The sequence below is a fragment of the Vicugna pacos genome, unplaced genomic scaffold (genome assembly GCF_048564905.1).
Source record: "Vicugna pacos unplaced genomic scaffold, VicPac4 scaffold_19, whole genome shotgun sequence".
NCBI lineage: Eukaryota > Metazoa > Chordata > Mammalia > Artiodactyla > Camelidae > Vicugna > Vicugna pacos.
In genome coordinates this window covers 34,432,622-34,456,859 of record NW_027328740.1, presented here as the reverse complement: position 1 = coordinate 34,456,859, position 24,238 = coordinate 34,432,622, and the positions used below count along the sequence as shown (strand labels likewise).

General features: G+C 50.9%; 3 long non-coding RNA genes across 4 annotated transcripts; 1 reads left to right on the top strand and 2 right to left on the bottom strand.

The window, feature by feature from the left end:
* Window positions 1–2,876: 2,876 nt before the first annotated feature.
* On the bottom strand, window positions 2,877–7,369 carry LOC140692936 (uncharacterized). 2 transcript variants are annotated; one of them, XR_012068574.1, is made up of 6 exons: window positions 7,307–7,369; window positions 6,126–6,213; window positions 4,267–4,395; window positions 3,791–3,923; window positions 3,350–3,403; window positions 2,877–3,071 (listed from the first exon to the last, which is right to left on the bottom strand). It is a non-coding gene; the product is annotated as an uncharacterized lncRNA (long non-coding RNA). The 2 variants fall into 2 exon arrangements; XR_012068573.1 differs by lacking the exon at window positions 7,307–7,369 and having other exon boundaries at window positions 6,126–6,365.
* A 431-nt stretch (window positions 7,370–7,800) lies between these two features.
* Window positions 7,801–16,714, bottom strand: LOC140692931 (uncharacterized). The gene is made up of 7 exons (XR_012068568.1): window positions 16,483–16,714; window positions 14,069–14,189; window positions 13,605–13,803; window positions 11,913–12,029; window positions 11,320–11,494; window positions 11,120–11,201; window positions 7,801–7,887 (listed from the first exon to the last, which is right to left on the bottom strand). It is a non-coding gene; the product is annotated as an uncharacterized lncRNA (long non-coding RNA).
* Window positions 16,499–21,708, top strand: LOC140692944 (uncharacterized). Its single transcript, XR_012068583.1, has 4 exons — window positions 16,499–16,725; window positions 18,113–18,363; window positions 18,511–18,718; window positions 21,486–21,708. It is a non-coding gene; the product is annotated as an uncharacterized lncRNA (long non-coding RNA).
* The last annotated feature ends 2,530 nt before the right edge of the window (window positions 21,709–24,238 follow it).

Here is a 24,238-nt window from a genome sequence, read left to right as displayed (position 1 = left end):
CAGGTTTAGCACCGCAGTCTACATCGGGTCACCTGAGCATCGACAATTCTGTCTCACGGGATGGGGGGTGCCATGTGTGTCAGGGTGCTGTCCTACCCATGTGTCTCCCCTGATTCTCAGAACTGACAGTGCTGCCCCATTGGGCACGAAATACCACCGTTTCACAATGCATACGCAGGGCGCCCGACTGAAAAACAATCAGTGATAGGAGAGGGGACAAAACTCAGCTTCCTGTTATCTTGTTTCACTTACTGTGGGACGAGTGATCAATTCAAGGGTAATAAATCAGTGAATGAGTGAATAACATGACTCGCGTTAGTCCCACGAGTGCCTGGAAGAGCAAGCCTGGGCACATTGAGAACCATAACAGCCCATCTACTTAAATGTCATCCTCCACAGATCTATGTAAAGGTTACTTCCACCCAGGCAGTGACTCCAGAAGGGCAAGAATCATGTATGAACACACTCTCAAATCCAGAACAGAACCTGACAACAATTAGGCTCTGGAGACTGTGTTTAGCGAGTGTGGAATCTCAGTGATTCCAGCTCTTACACCTTGCCTCCCCATCCCACCACACACGATATGGCCCTTTTGTCCAGTTCTCCCGGGGCTGGGGCCACGGAACCCATTTATAGGACTGGAAGAATCTGATCATTTAAACCATCCCCCAGATTATCATCAAGAGTCACCTGCATTTCAGGGATCAGTAATCCCAGAAGCTTTGCAGTTCAGGCAGCTGAGGGATTTTTATATCAGCTCTGTCTTCTACTGTGACTGCCTGGGTGACATCAGACAAGGAATTCTGAAAAGCCTGAACTTTTCCTTTCAGGAATAATCTAATTAACAAATCTCGTTGACCACTCAACAAATGTGATGTGAAGATCAATAATTTACACAGGAGTACAACATTCACTAGGTCGTGGATTTAGAATCAGAGGAAAATCATTTTAGAAAGATTGACAGAATGTAGCTTTAATGCGAATTTAAGTATTCTTACCTTTCAGTAAATCATCTTCCCCTACTTATCACTTCACCCAAGTATAAAAGATGTCTGAGAACAGGGATGAGTGTGCCAGCAATCTGAGACCCAATAACCTAAAATGTCACCTAGGAAAAAGAGGGGAGTAACACATTTTTAAAAAGCATGGCGAGGATGGCGGGGCCATCCCCAACCCCAGACTAAGAAGCTCTGAGTAATAGCTTTCCTGCCTGCCTGGGGCATCAGCTGATGTGAAAATCCACCCAGAAACCTCACTGTCCAGCAGCTCTTCCATAACACAGGCTACACTTTCTCAGAATTAAGAATTGCGTCCAGTAACCACTTCGCTGAAGAATAAAGACAAAGGAGAACAAGAGAGTTCTGCCCCTCCCAAGGGAGAGCCCAGACCTCGGGCTGCATGCACTGCGCCCACCTCCCTGGAGAAGAATAAACTGGAGAAGGGCGTTCTGCGAAACTGCGGCAGCAAAGGTTGAGATGGGAACAAATTGACCAGCTGGCCAGGGACAGCCCCCTCCGTCGCTGCCTTGGCGGCTGCCTCAGCCCTCTCAGCCCATCCTGCCCAGCTCCGGTGGCTAAGCTGTCAGAGAAATTGCTTTGCGACCTGGAGCAACAGAGGCTGCCCTCAGGCCAATCTGCGGAAAAGATGGGAGCTAAACCCCCAGCTCCCGAGCGGCAGGCTCCATACCCCCGCCAACACCCCGACGCCCCCGCACCCTACCGCAACCCCGGGGAAATATGACCCGAAGAAGTGTGACCTGGGAACGAGGGGCAGCAGAGGCCGCCCCCACGTCAGGCCTGCAGAGAGATTGGAGCTTATCCTCCAGCTCTCCAGGGGCAGCCCCTGTCCTCTCCACCTCCTGATCTCACCGCGCCCACCTTCCAGGAGCAATCAGACCAGGTGTGGGGTGTCAGGCGAATCTTGCGCCAGAGAGGACGTCCCCAGGCCAGGTCAGGGGAGAGGAGAAGAAGTGGCCCCATTAGGCGGGGCAGCCGGCCGTCGCAACTGCCTCTGCCCCTCGACCACATCGGGCCCGTCTCCCAGGAGCAAGCTGACCTGGAGACGGGCATCCGGCTTCTTGGGCAGCAGAGGACGCCCCCAGGATTGGTCACGGGGAAGAGGAGAGCAAATTGACAGGCTCCGCGCTGCAGGTCTTCTACCCCCGCCATCGCCACCCCCGCACCTTAAAGGCACCGCCCAGGGCGCCCCTCCCCCAGCAGGCTGAGTGGGACAGGTGCGTCTGGTGACCTGGGGCAGGAGAGGCCACTCCCACACCAGGCCATCGGGGAGACGGGAGCCAATCCACCAGCTCCCCAAGGCAGCCCCTACCCCCGCAGCAGCCACCACTCTTGCCCATGACCTCACAGTGGCCTCCTCTAGGGAGCAGGCTGACCTGGAGATGGACGTCCGACGAACTTGGGACAACAGGGACCGCCCCCAGGGCAAACCATGGGGGGAAGTGGGAGCAAATGGACAAGTTCCATGGGAAAACCTGCCGCTGCTGCCACCACCCCCAAAGTACCAAGTCCAACTCCCGGGGTCAGGCCGACTAGGATACACGCGTCTCATAACACAGGGCAACAGCGACCGCCCCCAGGACAAGACGCGGGGAAGATGGGAGCAAATGGTCCGCTCCCCCGCTGCAGGCCCCCGACCACCGCCACCCCTGCACCCTGACTACCCTGCCTCCCGCCCCCAGCAGGCAAAGTGGGACAGGGGTGTCCCGGGACCTGGAGCAGCAGAGGCCGCCTTCAGGCCACGCGGTGCAGACATGGAGCTAATCCACAGTCTCCTCCGGGGCAGCCTCCCTATGCCTGCAGCCACCACCTTACCAGCCCCCTGACCGCACCGCACCCATCTCCCAGGAGCAAGCTCACCTGGAGTCGGACCTGAGGCAAATCTCCGGCGGCAGACGTCGCCCCCAAGCCAGGCCGTGGGGGAGAGAAGAAATGGAGCAACTCCCTGGAACACATCCCCTGCCCCTGCCGCCTCCGCCGCCGCCTCCCAGGAGCAAGTTCATCTGGAGACCCGCGTCCCGCCTCTAGGGCAGCAGAAGCCGCCCCTGGCTCCGCCTCCGGGGAGAGCGGAGCGAATTGATCGGCTCCCCCGCGGCAGCCTCCCTCCCCCCGTGGGTCCCGCACCTTAACGGCCCCGACCCCCCACTCCGCACTCAGCAAGCTGAGTGGGACAGGAGTGTCCGGCGACCTGGGGAAGAAGAGGCCGCTCCCAGGCCCAGCAGCCGGGACAAGGCAGCTATTCCACCCGTTCACCAGGGGTAGACCCGCTCCGCCCCTCTGCCGCTGCCACTGCCTTCTGACCTAACCGCCCCACCTCCCAGGAGCAAGCTTACCTGGAGTGCAACATCTGGCGAATCTCCGGCGGCCAAGCCCCACCCCAGGCCAGGCTGCAGGGAAGAGAAGAAATCGATCGGCTTGCCCGGGCAGCCTCCCAACCGCCACCGCCGCCGCCGCAGCCCAAAAGCATTGCAATAGCCTACCGGGGTCAGGCTGACTGCAAGGATGTGCACTTGCCTTCTTATCCTGGCCAGGTCCCTGAGCACCTCCCTGCATCCCTACACTCCCTGCACCTCTGCACCCCTGCTACTCTCTGCAATTCTGCATCCCTCCACCCCCACATCCCCTGAAATGCCTGCGCCCTCCACAGCCCCTGCACCCCTGTCACCAGTTACACTTTTGCACTGCTTACACTCCTGCACCCCTGCATGTCCCACACACCACCTCTTGGGCCTTTGGCAGAGTCTCTGCTGTTAGACCAATGCACAGTGACTCACTCTTTGCCAGTATATGATGCATCAGTGGACGTCAGGGGTTGCCTGCAGGAAGGTACATGTTCCCGGTCACTAGCCTGGGCCACTAGGGTGATCTCTGTGAGGTCACCCAGGACGGGTTCAGAGATGCTGTTCTCTGGGAAGAGAGGAGTTGAAACCGGTCTTGAGGGCAGAGCTGTGCTCACCAGGCCGTCCACGCTTCATGTTTTACACAGGGCTTCGGAGAATTGAAATGGATCCGGCCAAGTAATACCGGCCTGCTGTGAGCCCACCTCAGTCCTAGGCTCTGAGTCAGACCGACTGGCTCCCTCAATCAGGGCCCAGTTTGGGCACCTGAATGGTCCCTTTGAGGCATCCCAACAGTTCTCAGGATGAAGTCTGGCTGCTTCCACCCCATGGCCCTCCCTCCTACTGTGCTGGCCTCAGGAAGGTTCCTTATATGGGGAAGAAGGCAGCCCACACCCTACCCCACCCCTCACCTTTCTCTAACCCAGGCTGGTGCTCTCTCCGCCCCTCAGAGTCTGGGAAGCCATCCCTCTTCAGTTATGTCCCTTCTGAGATGGACTTGCTTCCACTCAATTCTAGGCGAGGATGCACCATGGAATGCACTGGGTAAGAGAACCAAAATAAATAATTTCTTCTGTGAGGTTGTCTGTTTATCTACTGGGGCTGGGCTGTGTGTAGTTTGCTACAGCTATTGGTGTGAGAGGCTAAAACAGCCTGTGTGTCCTTGTTTTCATCTCCCCGCTGTCTTTGGGTTTTCCCTAGACACTCCTGAGACATTTACTTCTGTTAGTATTATTCCTGTTATTACACACGGGCCCTACTGACATGGAGGTAAGGTGTTGGGGGAGCGGGACAGAGCAGGGCATCTGCAGTCCTGTGATTAGTTCTCATTGAGCCTGTGCCCTGAGCTGTGACCTCCACAAGTGTGTCTCTTTCCCCCCACCCCAATTTGGGTGACACAGAAGGGATTTCCCTTCTCCCAGGTTGGTTAGGCTCTGGTAAAATAATTTCTCATTAAAAAAACAAACAAAAAACAACTTCCCCCAATGAAACAGAATGTTCTGGGTGTATTTCAATACAGTTATTTTCTCCTCTCCAGGCAGGAAGCATGAGGAGTTATCCTCTGACCTTCATTCTGAGAACAGGACACGGTCCTGGATGTAAAATACATGAAAAAGAGCATGGGGCCCCTCTGACTGGCCCCCTGGAGTTGTCACACTCTGATTTCCCCACACTGAGCCTCCTGCTGGCCTCAGGGACCTGTTAAATCTGCCTGCCCCCGGGGTTCTTACAAAAGCAGGTTCTGCCTTGGGAGCTGTGACTCTCCAAGCCTGCCCGCTGTTCCCTTTGCAACCTCTCTGGGTTGGAAGCAGCTTTCCCCCTCAGTCTTCTGGGATCTAAGAAGAGCAGTGGGTTTGCAGCTCCCTCAGATTTGGTGTTATTTTCAGGACAGGAGGAAGAACTTCTGAGCTCCACACGAGCTGGACCAGAGGCTGGAATCCTCCCTTCCTCTGCCACCGTGCAATCAGTGGCTGTGGTTCTAGCCGAGTTTCTGAAGATGTGGACTTAAACACACATATCCCAGCCCCCACAGGAGCACACAGTCCCATAAATCCCCCTAGTTTCCACTGGTAACTATGGAGCCGATGGGGACACGGGTTTCGGGACCACAGAGGCCTGACTGCACGACTTGCTCCGTGGCCTATTTACGTGGTTGCTCCGGGCCTTGTCTGAAGTGGCTTGTTTACCACACCTGGTACGTGGGAAACACAAAATAAGTACTAGAACCTTCACTTTTTCTCCCTCCAGGGCCTTCAAACGTAGAAAGTAATAAGTGAACTCAGACAGCCTAGTCACCACAATGAGGTCCGTCCAGCCCGGCTCTCCTGAGTGATGGGCACTGACTTGCACCTTAACTCGGAACAGTAGGGGAACTGCCTTCCTCTAACTGGGCCTCTCCCCACACCAGGCACGCCCGCAGCTCAGACGGGGCCAGCTCCCCAACTGAGGTGTGTGCTGGTGGCTTCAGTGTGACCTGGCCCTGCCGGGACATGAACCTGCAGTGAGTGAGGTGGAGGGTCGGGTGGAGGGGGGTCCCTTCTGGGGTGGCAGGGGGCCCGGTAGCACCCCTCCCAGCCTGGTGCCTGGGGCTCCCTAACACCTCCTACAGCTCCTGGGTTGGCTCCGGTCCTGGCCACTCCACACACCCTCCCAGTATCTTTTCATTATGTCCCTTTTCTGCTTTTATCAGCGAGAAGTGGCTTCTGTTGCTTGTTCAGTGAAACAGTACATCGGGAAACCAGACTACTTCTAACATCAGTAAAATACCAACCTCGGTCAGCTCGCCGGGCAGACCGTGCAGCACAAAGGCCTGAACAGGGCTGTGCGAACGGCTTACGTGAAGGGTCCTCAGCATCTGTCTTCAGAGATACAGAAGCTGATGGTTCAGGTAAAACCTCAGGGTGGGATTGAGGAATCCAAAGCTGGTTGGTTTCAAAGGCTAATTGGTCAGACCAGACCCCTGAGCTGTGGTCAGAAGCCTGGCTCACCGTCACGCAGACTCAGCGCCCTAAGTGCTGGGTGGGGCCGGTGCTGTTCCCTTTGTAGGCTCTCGTTGGGGATTCAGTGTAGCCCCTTAAATACAGCAGAAATTCCAGCCCCATTAGCCCCCAACCTGAGTGTTCCATGACACAAATCCCGGGAGTGTTTAATTTTCATCTTTGTTTAGGAGGATGAAGGTGGTTCAAGAGAAGACATAAATTCACACTTAGTGACACAAGGTCACAGCCAGTACTTCCTCCACGGAGAGCTATGTGCTCCCACAGTGGAGGCTGGGGGCTCGGCAGAGACCCTCTCCTGGTCCCAGAAGGACTCGCTCCTCTGGCCACAACTCATGGGTTGGACAGCAGATCCAGAGGTGACAGAGCATCTTTCCTGGGAATTTGGAACTGACACATAGAAATCAAGTTCACTCATCTGGAGTTTGGCGGAGGGGAGGGGCGGTGGTTGGAAATCAAATGAAACCAGAGCATGAGAGACACTTAGAAGTGAAAGAGCGAGAGACAGAGAGACTGAGCTTGTGAGAGCAAATAGTCAGAAAGAAGGCAAACAATCAGGGGACAGAGGAATTCCAGCTCCTGACTGTCTAGTCTGTCCCAGCCCATCAATGACCCCGTGAGATGTTTAATAACATTCCAGTTTTGCAGATTAGGAAACAGGCTGAAAGAGGTGGGGGCTGGGTTTGGGTGCACAGTTAATTCAATTGCCACTGGACCCCACACTTCCCATTGCCTGAAGGCACCCTAATCCTCACTGGGACCCCTGTGGTCCCCTGACAGCCCAGCACCCTGATCAAAGGGACCCTGCGGGAGTGGGAACCCCTCTTGAGTGTGGAGAGTTCCCTGCCCCGAGATGCCATGCATCAGCAAGCTCCCGCTCACCCCAGGTTAACATCAGCCCAGCTGTACAGTCTCCCAACCCGCTTCCCTCCCTGCCAGGCACCCCCAACCTTACCACCGAGTGTACTGCAGGAATTCAGGCACAGGGATGCCCAAACCAACACGAGCCCACCGGCTATAGAAACAGCAGACTCCCAGCCCCACCTGGGTTGTGAGGGGACAGAAGGTGTCCTCAACTTTCATGTGTCTAAAACAATCTTCTTCAGCTGGAAGTTCTAGAGAAAAATAAAAGGTCCAAAACATAGTTCGGTGAGGAATTCCTCCAAGGACCTGACTCCAGTGTCTACAACCATGTGTACCTACCCCCGGAATTGGGGTGAAGGTGGATTATTGATCAGCACAACCCCTGGTGGCCCAGCTCCTTGGCTTGGCTGCCCAGAGGGGGCTGGGGGAATGGGTAAGGCCAGGGCACTCAGGAAAAGCACAGAGGACCTGACCTCTCCCTTCTGCACTCATAAACCCTTCCCCAAATCTCAAGGCATTGGACAGAGATCCGCCACAATAATGAGATGCTCCCATCTCTTCACTCACTCCTGTCGGTTCACTTACATGCTGAGCATCCACTGGGTCCCAGGACAAGACACATAGAATGGCTGATGGGACAGGCTTGGTCCTTCCCCCTGGAACCTGTTCAATCTGATCAAAGAATGATCACTCATAAAGAGTTTCTCAAAATTATACAGAGACCAAAGACCAACTGCAGAGTGAACCAAATTTAAAAATATATATGAAGATCCCCCAGTCTCCCCGCCTAAGGTTAACAGCATAAAGCAAAAAATTCTTGCCTTTAATCACCAGGGAAGTTGTCACCCCCTCTCAGGTGGAAAGGAGAGTTATTCTTTGAGCACGTCACAGAAGTGCTCCATCGGATTGGACCAGGGCATCTACATTCATTCAGCAAATGTGTATAAGCTCGTACTACATACGGGAATCTCCTAACTAGACCGTTCCCAAGGCTCTCGGGCTTTATCAGTCAACAAAATAGACATGACTCCCCATCACTGGGGGCTCAGAATTTTAGCAGAGGAAACAGGCAGCATGTTGGGGTAGCAAGAGTTTGGATAAATTTTTAAAAAAGAGTGATATGAGCAAACTCGGGTGATGGCGGTGGGGTGGGAGGCAGGCAGGAGAGAATAAGGCAATCCTGGCAGATCTCACGGAGTAATGAACTTGAAGCAGAATAGATCCGGAGGAAGAAGGAAGAGCCGGAGCCAGAGGCCCCCAGAGTGAGGGGGAGAGTGTGGGCAGAGAGGCAGAGCACGCCGGGTCCTGAGGCCTTTGTGACGACTTTGGCTCCTAATGACATGGTGACCCGTTTAGTGAGTTTTGAGGGGAGGGGTGATGTAGTCCAACTTATGCTTTTGTGTTTGTGTTTTTTGGGGGGAAGTAATTTATTTATTTTAATGAATGTGCTGGTGATTGAACCCAGGATCTCAAGCATGCTAAGCATGCGCCCTACCTCTGAGCAACACCCACCACCCCCAATGTATGTTTTTACAGGCTCCCTCTGACTCTGTGTGGATGAGAGATTGTAGGAAAGCAAAGATGGAAACAGAAGGCTATTGGTATCCAGGAAAGGCTGAAGGTGGCTCTTAGGAGGGCGGGGAGCAGAGAGCAGGTATTTAATTAAGACAGAATATCCAGAATTTTCTAACAGGCTGGATTTGCTGTCTGTGAGTGTAAAAGAAAGAGAGAGAAAGGACATGGTTCCAACATCTGGGCCTGGACAATGGGAGGGATGTCCTCTCCGGATGGGAAAGGGGATGGGAAAAGGTGGGGCTGAGCAGGTGGAAAGGGGCTGGTATCAGCTCAGTTCTTCAATGTCATGGTTAAGGGGTGTGTTACATATTGCCACAGAAGTGCCTAATAGGTAGAGGAATCTGTTTTCTTTTTCTTTTTAACATTTAAAAAATATAATTAAACATATTATTGTATTATGTGAATGATTTGGGAATTTTGTTTCATGCCAAGTTATATGTTATATATAGCCAAATGGAGCATATATCAAAAAGGGGAGAAATGAGGGCTTTCACCTAAACTGACTGTCCGTAACGTAGGTAAAATTTCAATAAAACCAGTCTTCAGGGCAAAAACCTCATCTCGGTGTTACATAAAAATAAATGAAAAACGACTATGTTCATGTACCATTATTTCATGTTACATAATAGCCCCAAAATAACAGTGTTTAACTATGAGGCTTGTAGAAATACTATTCGCTTTATTCACATAAATACAGAAGTGCAGAAATGTTCTAAGGTAGAATTAGCATCTTAGTGGAAATAATACATATTTGAGCATTTTACATGATATATATGTACTGATTCAAAATTTGGAAAAGTAATTTCATAGTAGAACATATGTATGAATGTGAAAGCAAGATGAATGAAAGGAAAAGAATGTGATGTGAGTCTCAGGGATAAAGGCTCAGATGGAAAGGGGAAATCAGGGAATTTTGGAGAAATTGAGAAATTGATGGCATGCCAATTTCCAAGGCTGGGTTGCTTCCACCAAAGGAATAGCAGAGAGAGAGAGGAGAGGCCCAGGAACCCACCCTGGGGAACACCCACAGTATATGTTTGGAAAAACAGGAGACATTGGCAAAGGACCAGCCAGCAGGCCAAATGCAGAAACAGACAGAGAGATGGGCTGGAGGTTGAGTGAAGCAGGAACACGGGGTAGGAGGGATGGAAGAGCTGGGTCAAATGCTGCCGAGGGGCCAAGCATGATGAGGAGTCAAAATTGACCACTATATTTAGCAACATGGGGTCACTGATGGCCTTGACAGGGCAGTTTCCATAGAGCGAGGGATCAGGCGAAAAGCCAGAATGGGTGTAAAAGGGGATGGCTCAAGAGAAGATGCAGACAGTGAGTTTAAACAACTCCTTAAAGATTTGCTGCAAAGACACAGGGTGGCAATTGGTGGGGGTGAATTAGGGTCAAGGAGTGCTGTTGGTTTAAGAGGATGGACGTTTATATACTGATGGTGCCAACTAGCAGGAGAACAAAATAGATGAGGCAGTGAAAGAGAGGATGGTTTTGGGAGTGACAACCCAGAGAAGATGGGAGGGATGGGGCCTCGGGGACTTTTGGAGGAACTGGCTTTCGATGCCACTTTTAATAAGCGGTGGGGCACCGAGAGTGAGGTCACAGACATCAGAAGGCGAGCGGATGTGCTGGGAGTTGCTTGTGAAATTTCTCTTCTGTTGGCTTGTTTGCTTGTTCAAAGTAGAAAACTAACCTTACCAGCTGAGGAACAAGGAGGAAGAAAGAGTTACTGGAGCCATGAGCAGAAGATAAGAAAGAGCCTTCCAGGGAGAATGGGACAGTAAAAAGGGCAGGGGGAGGCGGGGGAGTGCGCTCCCAGAAAGTTACATTTTCTCTTTGACGTCCCCAAATGTGTGACGTGTTATTACCCTTCCTGCTGTCTACAAAATAAAAATTAATTATGGTTCAGAGGAAATGCTATTTCATTCTAAGAGGCTGCCTGTTTCTCAGGAATGGTCATCTTAAACTGCAAATATTACAAACAATGTTGAAAAGATGAACCTGTGTACCTAAAATCCCCTATTTTCTATTAATCTGTTTACTACTTAGTTCCCCTATCAATAACACATAACAAATACTGCCATGATGGAGGTACATCGATGCTTAAAAGGAAATGAGATCTGTATCCTTTTGCTAAATTCCATGGCTTCCTTAATATGCAGTTCCACTTGGAATTTAGGAATGTCTGGTATAAGAAGTGAGAAACAGTTTGAGAAAATCCCGACTCAGAATTATACATCACAACCACATCTCACAAGTATATAGAGCCGTAAAAAAGTTTAAAAGCAAAACTCCGTAACTACTCTTAAAGACCTTTGCAAACCTGGGCCTGCCAAGATGTTTCCAAACTGGAAAGGAACTCCAATCTCTTGCCTGGTACCGGACCAGAGGCTGGCCAGCCTTTTCTGTAAAAGCGAGAGAGTAAATATTTTCAGTTTTGCAGATCATTTTGTTGTAACCATGCAGGTAGGCAATAAGAAAGCTAAGAGCACTGGGAGATAGGAAACAAACGGGCATGCCCACACTCTCCCTTCCACTCAGGGCAGCTTCTCTGTGGTGGGGAGCTTTGCCACAATCACTTGCTTCTTTTTTCCATTGGTTTCTTTGTTTCCACCTTACTGCTCGAGCTCAGAACTTCAGGTGGGCCTGGTCCTTCAGCATCCATGCAGAGAAGGCTGAGCGGGGTTGGGAACCCCACCTGATGGAGAAGAGAGATTACTGGGAGGGACATTGTGGAGGCCACCATGACACGAGACAATCACACCTTCCGGGGTGAAAGGGAACGAAGACAAGGGAAGGACACAGTAGTGGGACCCCTAGGTCGCCTGCCAGGCTTGTTCTCCCTCCACGGCAACCATGGGGGCCTGGGGGGTGTTGGGCTTCAGCTACGGTGATTAGGATGAAGGGACTCAATATAAAGGACCCTCCAACTCCTCACTAGGTTCCAAACGCAGCCCCTCTAATTCCACCCTCTGAGTTTCTGGAACTCTGCTGGAAGAATACATGAGCAGGCCAGAACCAGAGCCCAAGCCAAACATGACAGGGGCTCGTGGGGCTGTAACCCTATGCTCAGTGGTCGGGGACTCCTTGCAAATCTGCAGAAATCCCTGTTCCACCTCATTCCTGGGAGAAACCCCAGATCTCCTCCTGCTCTGTCTGTTCTTCTCTTGAGGCTATTGTCCTGGAGGGATGCTGAGTCCTTGAACCTGGTCCTCCAAACGTACATAAGCAGCCTGTTCAATAAAACAAATTATGCACTTTTTCACATTTGCCAGTTTTTTGATTCCAGAAAGGCTGTGGGACTCATTCTCACAGTCTCCTGTGCCCCCACCACATGGTGGCCCTCTGCTCATGCAAACACGATTTCCCACAACTGCACCCTGCCTCCCAGCTTGTCAGAGGGGAGTGTCCCACAAAGACACAGGTGTTTGTGAGGATCCTGTCCCCCAGCAGAAAGCCTGCTCCTGGAGCCACGGACAGGGATCTGGCCTCCTAAGCCGCTCAGCTCTAATTCAAAGCCTAAAGTGGAGGCCCCGAACATTGCTGAATGACTTTCTGAATCACCTGGACTGGAGGGGACTGATTTTCTTTCCAGGAATGGAGGTAGCGCAGCCTCCATTTTCAGGGCTGACCTTGACGATGGATCTAGTTCCCCCGACTGCACCGCAGGAAGGAGTGGTCCTTCCATCCCACAGGTTGGAGACCCAACCCAAGGGAGTACTGAAGCAGTGCATTGCTGCCAGGTCCAGCATCCCTGCAGAGTGGCCTCTGCCCTTGAATGACCCCCTTCCCAGAGCCTTTCTTGCCCGGACACCACCACACCCCAGGCTGTGCCAGAGCTCTGGGGCTCTGCGTGTCCAGGGCACACAGGTGGCACCTGAGCCAGGTGTCCCCTGGGCCTCAAGGGAGAGAGGTCTGCTTCTGCATCAGGGGAAGGTGACCCCACAAGGCTGGCAGGACACTCTCAATATGGACCTCCAGGAGCCCTGGGAGCAGTTTCCCTGCAGGTGTTAAGAGCCATCATCAGGAGGGCAGGCCCCTCTTTGTGCAGACCATCCAGCAGTGCTGGGCCCACGTGCTGACCTCAGAAATCTACATGCCCCCACGATTCCCCAGGCAACCTCACAACTTCGTCACTTGGTGACCTGGGTACCACGAGCTCCTTGGCCATCCCATGAGGGTGGTCCTTGCAGGCATGGTCTCCAGGTTCTCCTGTTGAGAAATCCCCCTGGGTTTCTGTGGTCACAGAGCAGACACCAGAAGATTCTAGTCCTGCAGTGACCCCCACAGCAGTCAGCTCCCCTGTGCATGTCCAGGGACAAATGACAGCAATTTATTGCCAGGAACCGTGATTCCATACTAAGTTCAGGATCCTGGTAACTCACTCTGCACCCCAAAAAGCTTCCATGAGAAATGTGTGTATTGGGATGTCTGTGCCCCTAGAAGAGCTGTTCCTGAGGGTTCCTGGGACCCTCCAGCCCCTCTCAAGGTTCTCAGATCCTGGGTCTAAATTTCTATCTGCCTCTTTTGGTGTACGGCCACCTGTGTCTCGTGGTCACGGGTCACTTTATTGCATGACTTGGCATGTTCTTAGTGCTCGTCCTCCACCCCTGCACTAGACTCCCAAGATGTTCCCACTGACCCTTGGCTCCCTGGGTGGCTCAGGGGGCCCTAAGTCTGCACCCTTCACTCTCCTCCTCTACCCCCACCTCTGGGGCCACCCCTAGGTGGACTTGGAGGTGTTTGTAAATGAGTCTTACACAAGGACATGTCTGGACAAAGCAGGACCCCACCCCCGGAAAACTCACCTGCTCCCTTCTCAGAAGAGGACCCCACAGCCCCACATTGCCTCCCAGGGGTCTACTCAGGACACAGTCCCCCAGTTCTGGGCAAGGTGTCTCCCTGGAATCCTTGCTTCCAGGAAGAGTCTCTCTGTCCTTCTTCAGAGTTTAGAGGTGTTCCCATGTCCCTGACCACCAAGATGCCCAGCACAGTCCCTTCAGTGACCTGGAGAGACAAGGAACTTATGTGGCCACAGGTCTCACAGGACACACCTGCTGGGACCCCAGGGTAAAGGGCTGTCCTTCTGCCTTCTCAGGTGTGGCTCCCGTGGTATCTTTTTGCAGGGGGCCCAAACGGGGAGTGTGGCCCAAAGCAGTTCATGGGGCTCTCTGGGCAGGGAAGACTTGGGCCAGGTGGCCTTGCCTGGTTTCCCTGCTGGGCCACTCTGAAAACCCCCGCTCCTCTGGCTGTGGCTGGAGGCCCCTCAAACCTCAGGGCGGGGCTCTTTCTCTCAGCCTCCACTGACTCCAAAGCCACGCTGGTGCTGGCGAGGGGAAAGAGCTTTCTTGCCTTCTTTTGGCCAAGTTGCCACAGGTGGATGCTGCGGGGAGCTGGAGAGAGAGGTAGCACTTGCTCAGATGTGAGTGGTTAAGCAATTTGACACCCTGTCAACTAGCCTTAAACATTGGAATGAGGTCTTTCCCGGTAAAGCTGGAAGTTACTTTCAGTAACTTGTCTAAAGATTTCTTTTTTTTTTCCACTTAAAGACTCATAAAACCTCTCCCAGGTCATTCCTGGTATGGACCATTATCCAGGGATCAATCAGGAAATGCAGGAGTAGAGGGGTGGGGGTGGGGGAGAGGGGAGGTTAGATCAGAGCCCACGGAGAGGAGATGCCCCTCCCAGGAGCCTCACACTGGGCAGTGGCTTCTGGCATCCAGCTCTCCAGTTCTCAGGCCCATTCCATCTGCGGGGTTTTCCAAAAACATAATGGTGGAAGGGCCATGGAGGACACCTAGAACTTCCAGAATAGACAGGGGGAGCAGAGTTACCATGCTGGCCCTGGGTTTGGAGACAGACCTGCAGTGGAGACCACAGGCTTCTGAGAAGCCAGTTTCGAAATAAAGGCAGTATGCACTGGAATACCCGGCTCGAGAGAGTGCTTCATCATAGACATGTAATTTACATAGTTCTCACCACTAAATTCTGTGTTCCCAACACGCTACATGAATGACGGCTTCAACACACATTCATTTCTGAGATGTGAAAAAGTGTAGAGCCGCTCTTTCATCCTGCATAATGGGCATGGCTACACTTAAGAACACTTACCAAGATTTCTCAGCAAGAGCCAATTTCGAAATAAAGGCAGTTTGTGCAGGAAAACCCTGTTGGAGTGAGGGCTTCCCCATACACATGTAAGTTATAGAGTTCCCCTCACCATGAAACGCTGTTCCCAACATGCTACATGCATGAAGGCTTCGACACACATTCAGTTCTAAGCTGTTAGCATGTGGAGAGCCGCTCTTTCATTCAGCACAAAAGGCATGGTTACACCCAGGAAGATTTACCCAGATTTCTCAGCTGCTTCCTTCAGCCAGATTCAAAATAAAGGCAGTTTGTGCTGGGAAAGCCTGTTGGAGCGTGTTCAGAGCTGTTTCGGGCTCTGTCCCAGCTGGAGGGTGCAAAGCCCAACCTCCAGAAAGAGGGACCAGGACCCCACCCGCCAGGTGGTGTTGCCTTTGTAGGGGAACAGTGATCTTTGGGTAAGATATATTGCGGCTCTCTCTAAAAACTGCTTTGACTTAAGTTTGCATCCTAGTCACCAGTTCCAGGACAACAGAAAAGGCATACCCTACATCCCTTTGCACTCAACTCTTCCCAAAAGAGCAAATATTTGTCCATGAAAATACCAGCTGCTCTTCTAAGGCCCACTAAATACCCAGCAGTGCGGGCGGTGCACTCTTGATCAGGGACAGGAGGAGAGGGAACAGCGGTCCTCCAGCAGGCTTGGCCTGGTGTGGCAGCTGCGCTGTGGGTGCGTGGTGGGGAGGGAATGCAGGGAATCCTGTTTGAGGGGCCTCTGTGCACGCCTGCATTATAGTCTGAGGTTTCATACAAAGGCTCCAGGCATCCTAACTGGTCAGATACAGCCCCCACCCTTGGGCTGGAACCACCAGGAGATAAGTACCTGTAACAGGGACGGTGCCTGGTGTGGGGAGAGGTCATGGGACCCTCCGGGGGCAGGGGCGGTGGTGCTGGGGAAGGCAGGGGATGCAGTGAAGGGTGGAGGGAGCAGGGTCCTTTGCTTGGGGGTGCGAGTTCTTTGGGAGACCACAGGGAATGGCACACATCATCCCCACCCTATACCCCAAATTCCTAGCCCCGCCAACACAGGGGCTGCTCTGCACCCTCTCAACGTGGCTCTCCTGTAAGACCGCACCCAACCAGGCATCTGGCACCCTGCCCTACCTCCCCTCTTGGGACAGATCCCGTCTTCTTGGAAACTGCCTAGCAGCGCGTATTCAAGGCCGGCAGCCGGCCTGGCGGATCTGCACTTCAGGTGCCCTAACTGGCCAGCCGTGCCTGCCTGGGCTCAGTCCTCTATCTTGCCCACCGGTAGCCTGGGTCCACTTCCGGTGCAAGCGGAGGCCGCGGATCCCTGGCTGAGCCCCGCACAAGGACAGGTGAGGGTGCCCCCACCCCGCCGCCCCGCCGCCCCGCCGCCCCGCCCACTGTTGGCAGCATTGCCCCAGCCTCCGGCCGGTGCCACCTGCAGCTGAGGACCTCCGCGCGGCCCCGCCCGCCCCGGCCCCGCCCAGCTGCCCCATAAGCCTCCCCCCACCCCCGTCCTGGCCGCGCCCTTGCTCCCATTGGCTCCGAAAGTTCTGCTCTCGCACGTCTAACCTCGGGAGGACGCAGACGCAAGCGCTAGGGGAGGGCCCCGCGGCGTTGCCATGGATAAAGACGCCGCGCTCCTCGCGGGCTGGCGTGCGCTTCTGGGGCAGGCAGCGGGCTCCGGAAGTGTGCAGCTGCCCGGGACCATGGCGGTGTTTGCTGCTGGGGATGGCGGCTTGCTTGGCCGGGCCACTAGTTCTGGCCGCGTCAGTCGGCGGCCGACATCCTTTCTGGGGCGGCGTCTCACAGACGGTAAACGTATGGCAGCGCCGTTGGCGGGGCCAGTGGACATGGACCGGGGTGGGATCCGGGTTGGTGTGGCGGCCGGGGAGGGCTGTGGTGCCGGGGAGCGGGTTGGGGGGGGGACAGGGCTGGGGCACAGCCTCCGGCTTTCCTCCCCCTCGGGCTCTGGGGCTTGGACCGCGAGTCCGGGTAGCCCTGCGTGGCCGCGGCCTCCCAGAACCCCTGGGAAGGGCAGGTGGAGGACCCGTCTTTTATGAAGCGGGGCCTTACCCGCATTTTGAAGAGCCCCAGAATCAGATGTTGGAATAGGGTGGTTTATCAGCCTTGTATATCAGCAGGGAAATTTCAGTTCCATCCAGATGTTGGCTCCTTCGCTAAAACTCAGGAATAAGACAAGGGTCAGTGTCAATTAGCAGTTATCTAGGGCTTGACTCAAAATAGACTGTGCGGGGTGTAGAGATGGTAGATGGGCCCTCCCTTTCAAGGTTGGTAGTCTTCTGGGATTAGAGGCCTCAGTTGAGGATTACATCCTCATCTGCAGTAATGGAGGTTGTGGGAAACATTAACACAGAGAAGGGAGGGGTGTTGCTGCGGTAACTCATTAAAGAAGCCAGGACACTTGCCTGGCTCTTGTGTAGGAGAGTCTCGCCTAGGGTAGGGCAGCAGTTATCAAAGTGAGTCCGAGGCCCCTGAGATGCAAGACTATTTTCGTAGGAACGCCGGGAAGTCACCTGCCTTTTGCACACTCTTGCACTCCCGAGTTTCCTGTGGGGTTTTCCAGGGAAAACCTAGTCTGTGATATCACAAAACAGGTAATGTAGAGGCAGATAGAATTAAGCTCTCACCAGTCCAAAAGAGATTCTCAGAAATTAAAATCACTGCTATTCCTCTCATTAATGATTTTTGTTTAGAAAAATATACTTATTTTTTGCTTAAGAGTATTAATGGTATCATGTAGTAGGTTGTTATTATTTTTAAGTGAACTCATAAGCATTTTTTAAAGTTCTTATTTAACTTCTAACACAGGAACTATTGATAGATTTAACCCACATAAACAGCAGCCTTTTGAAGTCCTCAATATTTAAGAGTGTACAGGGGTCTTTAGGCCAAGAAGTTTGAGATTCCCTGGAGAACGGGTGCTCAGGTACTAGTCAGGTGCTTAGCGTTGATAGACAGATGCCAAGATGTCTTCTACATGTGCTCCCGGACTCGAAATAATTGGCCACACAGAGATCGGTGGGCAGTGCCTCCACTATACAAACCAGAAGCTGCTGAACGTGTCTTGAGTCTAGGCCATGTGCTGTGCAGAGATTCCCATTGTATCTGTTCTATCTAAGCCGGGATTCCTGTGCAGAGACCTGGCTCTGAAGACCCGCTCTCCTTTGTTCCCTGCCAGGTACCTTCTGTGTTATGTCAACCCTCCGGAGGGCTTCAGCCTCCGTAGGGGCGTCTGTATCCACATCGCCTTCCTCCTGAAGACCCTGCTGAAAATGGAAGAGTCGGTGCTGGTGATACCCCCTTGGGGCCGCCTCTACCATTAGCAGAGCCTGGACATCCACCAGGTCCGGATTCCCTGGTCTGACTTTTTTGATCTCTCAAGTCTCAACAGAAACATCCCTGACAATGAGTACGAACAGTTCATTGCAGGTGAGATGGTGATCGTTTAACTGGGGCCAGACGGTTTTTGTTCTGGTTCCGATGTGAATATCGGGCCGTCTTGCTTCGGGTTTGTCAGTCTGCTTAGGGGCCGTGCTCATGTTTCCTGCACTGCAGGTGAATTTGGTCTTTCCACAGTTTTTCTCAGGAAATATATCTGAAGTGTATGAGCTCTGTGTTCCCTCCCCTCTGAAAACCCTGGCCTTCTGGTGAGATGGAGCGGTGACAAGGAGGCCACTGCCACAGAGGCCTTGTCCCAGCAGGACTCGCTCCCTGGGCAGTAAGGGCCATTCTTACCTGAAGGAAAACACGATGTATGTGTACCATGGGCCACGTGCTGGAGAAGGTATGTAACCTCTCATTCAGTATAATTTGGTCCTGCTCAAGCTTCCCATTTTACTTTTTGTAGGAGGTAAGATTTGAAGATTTTCTTTGAATACAGCTATTTAGAGCTTATCTTTTTTTTTAATTGAAATGTGGTTGATTTACAATGTTTAGTTAGTTTCAGATATACAGCTGTTTTGTTAGTTTCAGGTATACAGCATAGTGATTCAGTTGTACATATACATAGTCTATTCTTTTTCAGGTTCTTTTCCATTATAGGTTGCAAGATACTGAACATTTTCCCCTGTGTTCTACAGTGAATCCTTGCTGTTTGTCTGTTTTACATATAGTAGTTTGTAATTGTTAATCCCAAACTCCTAAGTTTGTTTCCTAAGTCTGTGAGTCTGTTTTTGTTTTGTAAATAAGTTTATTTGTATCTTTTTTAAAAATTCCACATATAAGTGGTATCATATGTTACTTGTCTTTCTCTGTCTGAGTTATTTCACTTTAGTGTGATAATCTCCAAGTCCATCCATGTTGCTGTAAATGGCATTATTTCCTTCTTTGTTACAACTGTGTAATATTCTTTTATATCTAAATACTACATCTTTATCCAGTCATTTGTCAGTGGGCGTTTAGGTTGCTTCTATGTCTTGGTCATTGAAAACAATGCTGCTGTGAACATTGGGGTGCAGGTATATTTTGAAATTAAGGTTCCCTCTGGATATATGCCCAGGAGTGGGATTGCTGGATCAAATGATGTCTTTTTTTAGTCTTTTGTGGTATCTCCATATTGTTTTCCACATTGGCTTCACCAAACTACATTCCCAGCAATAATGTAGGAGGGTTCCCTTTTCTCCAAGCCTCTCCAGCATCTATGGTGAGTGGATGTTTGAATGGTGGCCATTCTGAGTAGTGTGAGATGATAACTTATTGTAGTTTTGATTTGCATTTCTAAGATAATTAGCGATATTGTGCCTTTTTTTCATATGCCTATTGGCTATTTGTATATCTTCATTGGAGAATTGCTTGTTTAGTTGTTCTGCCCATTTTTGGATTGGGTTGTTTATTTTTTTTTCTTATTAAGTTGTATGAACTATTTTTATAGTCTACAAGTTAAGCCATGTTCAGTCTCATCTTTTGCAAATATTTTCTCACATTCCATAGGTTGTCTTTTCATTTTGCTTATGGTTTCTATTGCTTTGAAATAGCTGATAGGTGTAACTAGGTCCCATTTGTTTATTTTGGCTTTTATTTTCTGTTGCTTGGGTGGATTGCCCTAGGAAAACACTGCTGAGATATATGTCAAATAATGTTTTGCCTATGTTTTCTTCTGAGAGTTTTTTAGCGTCTTGTCTAATGTTTAAGTCTTTAAGCCATTTAGAGTTTGTTTCTTTTTTGGTTTTTTTTTTTCAACTCTATTATATGCTTTCGATTTGTGGTTACCCTATTTTTCAAGTATATCAACCCATTATCATATCTATTTCCTTTAGACTGATAATCACGTAGGCTCCAACACATCCTAAGAATAATGAGAAAAAGGAAAAAGAAAGAGAAAAAAATCTATCTTTTCTTGCTACCATCTCCCTTTCCCACCTTTTTGTATTTTGATATACTTTTTCTTTTTTACATCTTCATGTTTATTGTCTTGTAACTCGTTATTTCATTTCCAATGATGGTTTTCCCATTTCTATAGCATCCTGCTTCCTTTCTGTTTAGAGTAGAACCTTTTAATGTCTCTGTTTGGTTCCATAATGCTGAATTATCTCCCTAACCCCCTCCACCCTGAGCCTCTGAATACTCAGTACAGGGAAGCCAAACCATCCTAGCCTTCATCAGTCTTGGGATGCAATCTTCAGAGTGGGAAAGAAGAATCATTGAAAAATAATATTCTGTTTGTTGCTTTCTACCCTTGCCCAGAGAGTGAGAATCACCTCTGAAGGCGGAGGAAGAAAGATGGGGGCATGGGGCACAAAGTCTTTTCTCCTTTTGCTACTGAAAAAATGATTTCTTTTGCAATTAGTGATGATGCCCTTTAAATTGGTAAGATCGAGATTCCACAGCGTCAGCGCCTGTGAATAACCAGCTGGGAGAAAGCTCTCCAGGGCCCCTGCAGTGGGAAAGGCAGCCCCTCTGAGCACCTGTTGTTCTGTATTCTTCCGGCCTCCACACAGTTTCGCTAGGCACTGTGCAGGACGATGCAGTTCCCCAAGGTGGAGGACTGGGAGACCCCTGCTTGGTGGCAAGCCACAGGAGCCCACACTTGAAGGACAAAATGAAGAGTAGTGGGGCGGGCATAGGAACAGAGGATGGTTGAGACCCAGGATAGTTTCCTGGAGGCCAGCAGGTGAGACTGGCGGGGCAGATGGGGCCCTGGTGCATGGGCAGTCCTTGAGGGATCTGAAGCAAAGATATGAACCAAGATACTGGATTCGTGTGGGGGTAAATCGCCCCCTGGAGGCCACGTGGCAGTGCAGCGAGCCCAGGAGGAGAGGGCATTTCCCCAAAGTTGGGTTGACAGATCACAACCAACTCACTGGGAACCGAGAGGTACAGAGATATTGTTAACTTTTTGTCCCTCTTCCTGGAAAAAAAATTGCTTCCTGTTGAATAGCCTGTGTAGTTAGTGAGAATTAAAGACATGAAGTAACATTTCCTCAAAAGTCATCCATTGTGCAGTTGTTAATAATGGTCAAATGCAAACTTGAATAGATTAAATCAAACAGTCATCATCGTATTTTAAAATCTTTTAAAATAAAAAATCTTGCTGTCTTTGTTCTTCATTTCAGGGTTCACTTGGTGATAATAGTAACAAAAGCAACAGCAAACCTTTAAAGAATTCTGTCCTGCTGTTCAAGGAACTCTGTGTTCATGACAAACAAATGAGGTGGCACTTTACAGGAAGGACAGTCATTAATCACACAGCTAGTAAATGGCAGGGGTGGGACTTGAACCCAAGCTGTCTGACCCCAGAGCCCCCTCTCAGGCCCTTCAGTGCAGCTCATCACTTGGTATGCCCAACAGAGGCCAGCATTAAAGAGCAGCATGACCTTGGCTGCTTGGCCTCTGTTTCTTCATCTGTAGAATGGGGGTGTGGGCAGTGAACTCTGTGAGCTCAGTGGTCACTTCCTCCAGCTCTGCTATTCTACTGCTTTGAGTTAATTTAAGAAGTATCCGAGCCCCTGAATGGCCCACCCATAGGCTGGCGCTTTGCTAGGCCGTGGGTTACGGAGAAAAATAAGATCAGCCTGCTTCTCCAAGGAGCCTGTGTCCCTCCACGGCAAACGGCTTTGAGGCCCAGGCTCCCTCGCTGGCAGTCGGGGACTGGGCAGGAATGTCTGATAGAAGATGGAGGCAGAGCCCTTCCGGGAACAGTGGTGGCCACAGAGCTATCAGGAGCGGGAGCATCTGTCCAGGCTGCTGAGAGGGGGGCCCTCATGAGGCCAGTAGCCCCCCCAAACTAAGCCCTCAGGACAAAGATCCAGCCATTCCTGCAGTGTCACAACAGAGCCAGTCCATCCTCATCACTGTGCCCCTGTGCTCCTTTGTCCTGGGGCCTCTCTTCCCCCTACACCCAGAAGACTCATCTCTCTCTCTTCTCTGAGTGTCCCCTCACTTCACCCATGGTCCCTGCTTCCTAGGCCACCATCTCTGGAGTTGACGATTTGCCCCCTCACACTCTCCGTTTGATCAGGAGCCTGGGTTGACCTCCTTGTGCTCACTTTCCCCCATGAGGTGATTTCTCCTCCTCTCTTGGGAACACCTGGAAAACCCAGTCCATTCCTAGCAGTGACTGCCACCCTGGCCTCCCTGCTCATCTGCCTCAGTCAGGAGCAGCTGGACCACCAACTCTGTATTGCCTCACCGCCTACCATCAAGACGTCAATGTTGATTCTCCCTCCACCACCCAGTATGGTCATTGTAGGGTCTTCTTCTCCGTCAGCCTGAGCCAGACACCTCCCATTCACCCTACCCCCGGGCTCATACCCGGGCGTGTCTCCACCCCAGGTCCAGCCTCTCTCCTTTATGTGCCCAACTCTAGCCATCCAGCTGCTTCTCCACCAGCCTCGTTGGCCCTGCTTCACCCTCACTGGGGCATCATGCACTGACTCCTCTGCTTTCCTACCTGTCCACGTTCCTCTTACTTCCACTTCCCCACCTTCCAGCTCTGCATCCACAGTCAGCACTCTCTTTATGACAAACAAAACTCCCTTGACCCTTGATCTTTTCATTTCCTCACCAGGATGACTTCCATCTCAGTTCACCCAGCTCTATTTGTTCTGAGCCTGCAGGCAGCAGGCTCTCCCAGCACAGATTTCTAAGACTACAAATCAATGCCCAGCATGTTGCCACTGCCAGGCAATCCTCCAGGATTTCTCTAGTGAGCACATTTCCCCACTTGCCACACAGTGGTGTCAACATTCTATGCTCTCTGCACACCTCTAAGCTTCCCTCTGTCTCTTCCCTGACTCCCAGCAGATGGCCTTGCCTCCTGCTTCAGAGAGAATGACATGTTACTTGAAGGGAACTCGCTCACCTGCAGCAAATCTGCTCACCTCACCTTTTATCTGTCCCTCTCCCACCTGGACTCTAGCTGTAGTTGTTCTTAATTTAGTGAGTTTAGTTGACATATATATATACACAGTTAAAAGCTTAGCACACTATAGGCTACCTTCTTGGGCTTACTTTTTCAATTTAACATAGGGTGTATGATGCATCCACTTCGTTGCATGTACCTGCAGTTCATTTGTTTTAACTGATCTTAAATGTTGTGTGTGTGACAGTAACACAAGGCAAGTGTAAGCCAGGATTCAGGATGCTGGTTACTTCCTGTGAGAAGAGGCCTAGGGCAGGATAGGACACAGCATGTCACTGTCAATAGTCCTGTTCTGGTGCTGGGTGACAGGTTCACAACTGTTTCTTATAATATTAATTTTAATACATAAATACTTCTGACAGGCACCTAAGGTGAGAATGTGTCATGAGCCAAGATATACAATGGATAATATTACATCATTATTGTTATGTAATCTTGTTATAAAATATAATATTCATAATCCTACATTGTTATGTGTTATATATTATATAGATGCATGAATTATATATTATGTATATAAATAACTACATATGTATTATATACTATCTGATAATAAATAAACAGAACATAACATGCTAGTATATCTACTATTATGTATTATTTAATAAATAATATACTATATCCTGTTATATGACATGGCACCTAATCTTTAATCAAATAAAAATATGTCACTATATGTAATGGTAATTAATAAAATTAAATGAAAATGCCCGCAGCTTTTAACGCCAACACCGCTCCAGCTGTCACTGTCTATCTTCTTCCCTTTCATGGTCGAGGTCCTCACGGTGCTATCTGTTCCCCTTTTCATCTCGTTATCCTGAACCTTCCTCCCCCTCCCATCCCATGCTGCCTTCTTCCCCGTGGTCCCTCTAGTCACCAGCGGCCTCTGGGGCACTGATTTCAGGGCAGTGTCTCAGGCCCAAGCTCACCTGCCTGTCCTCCACC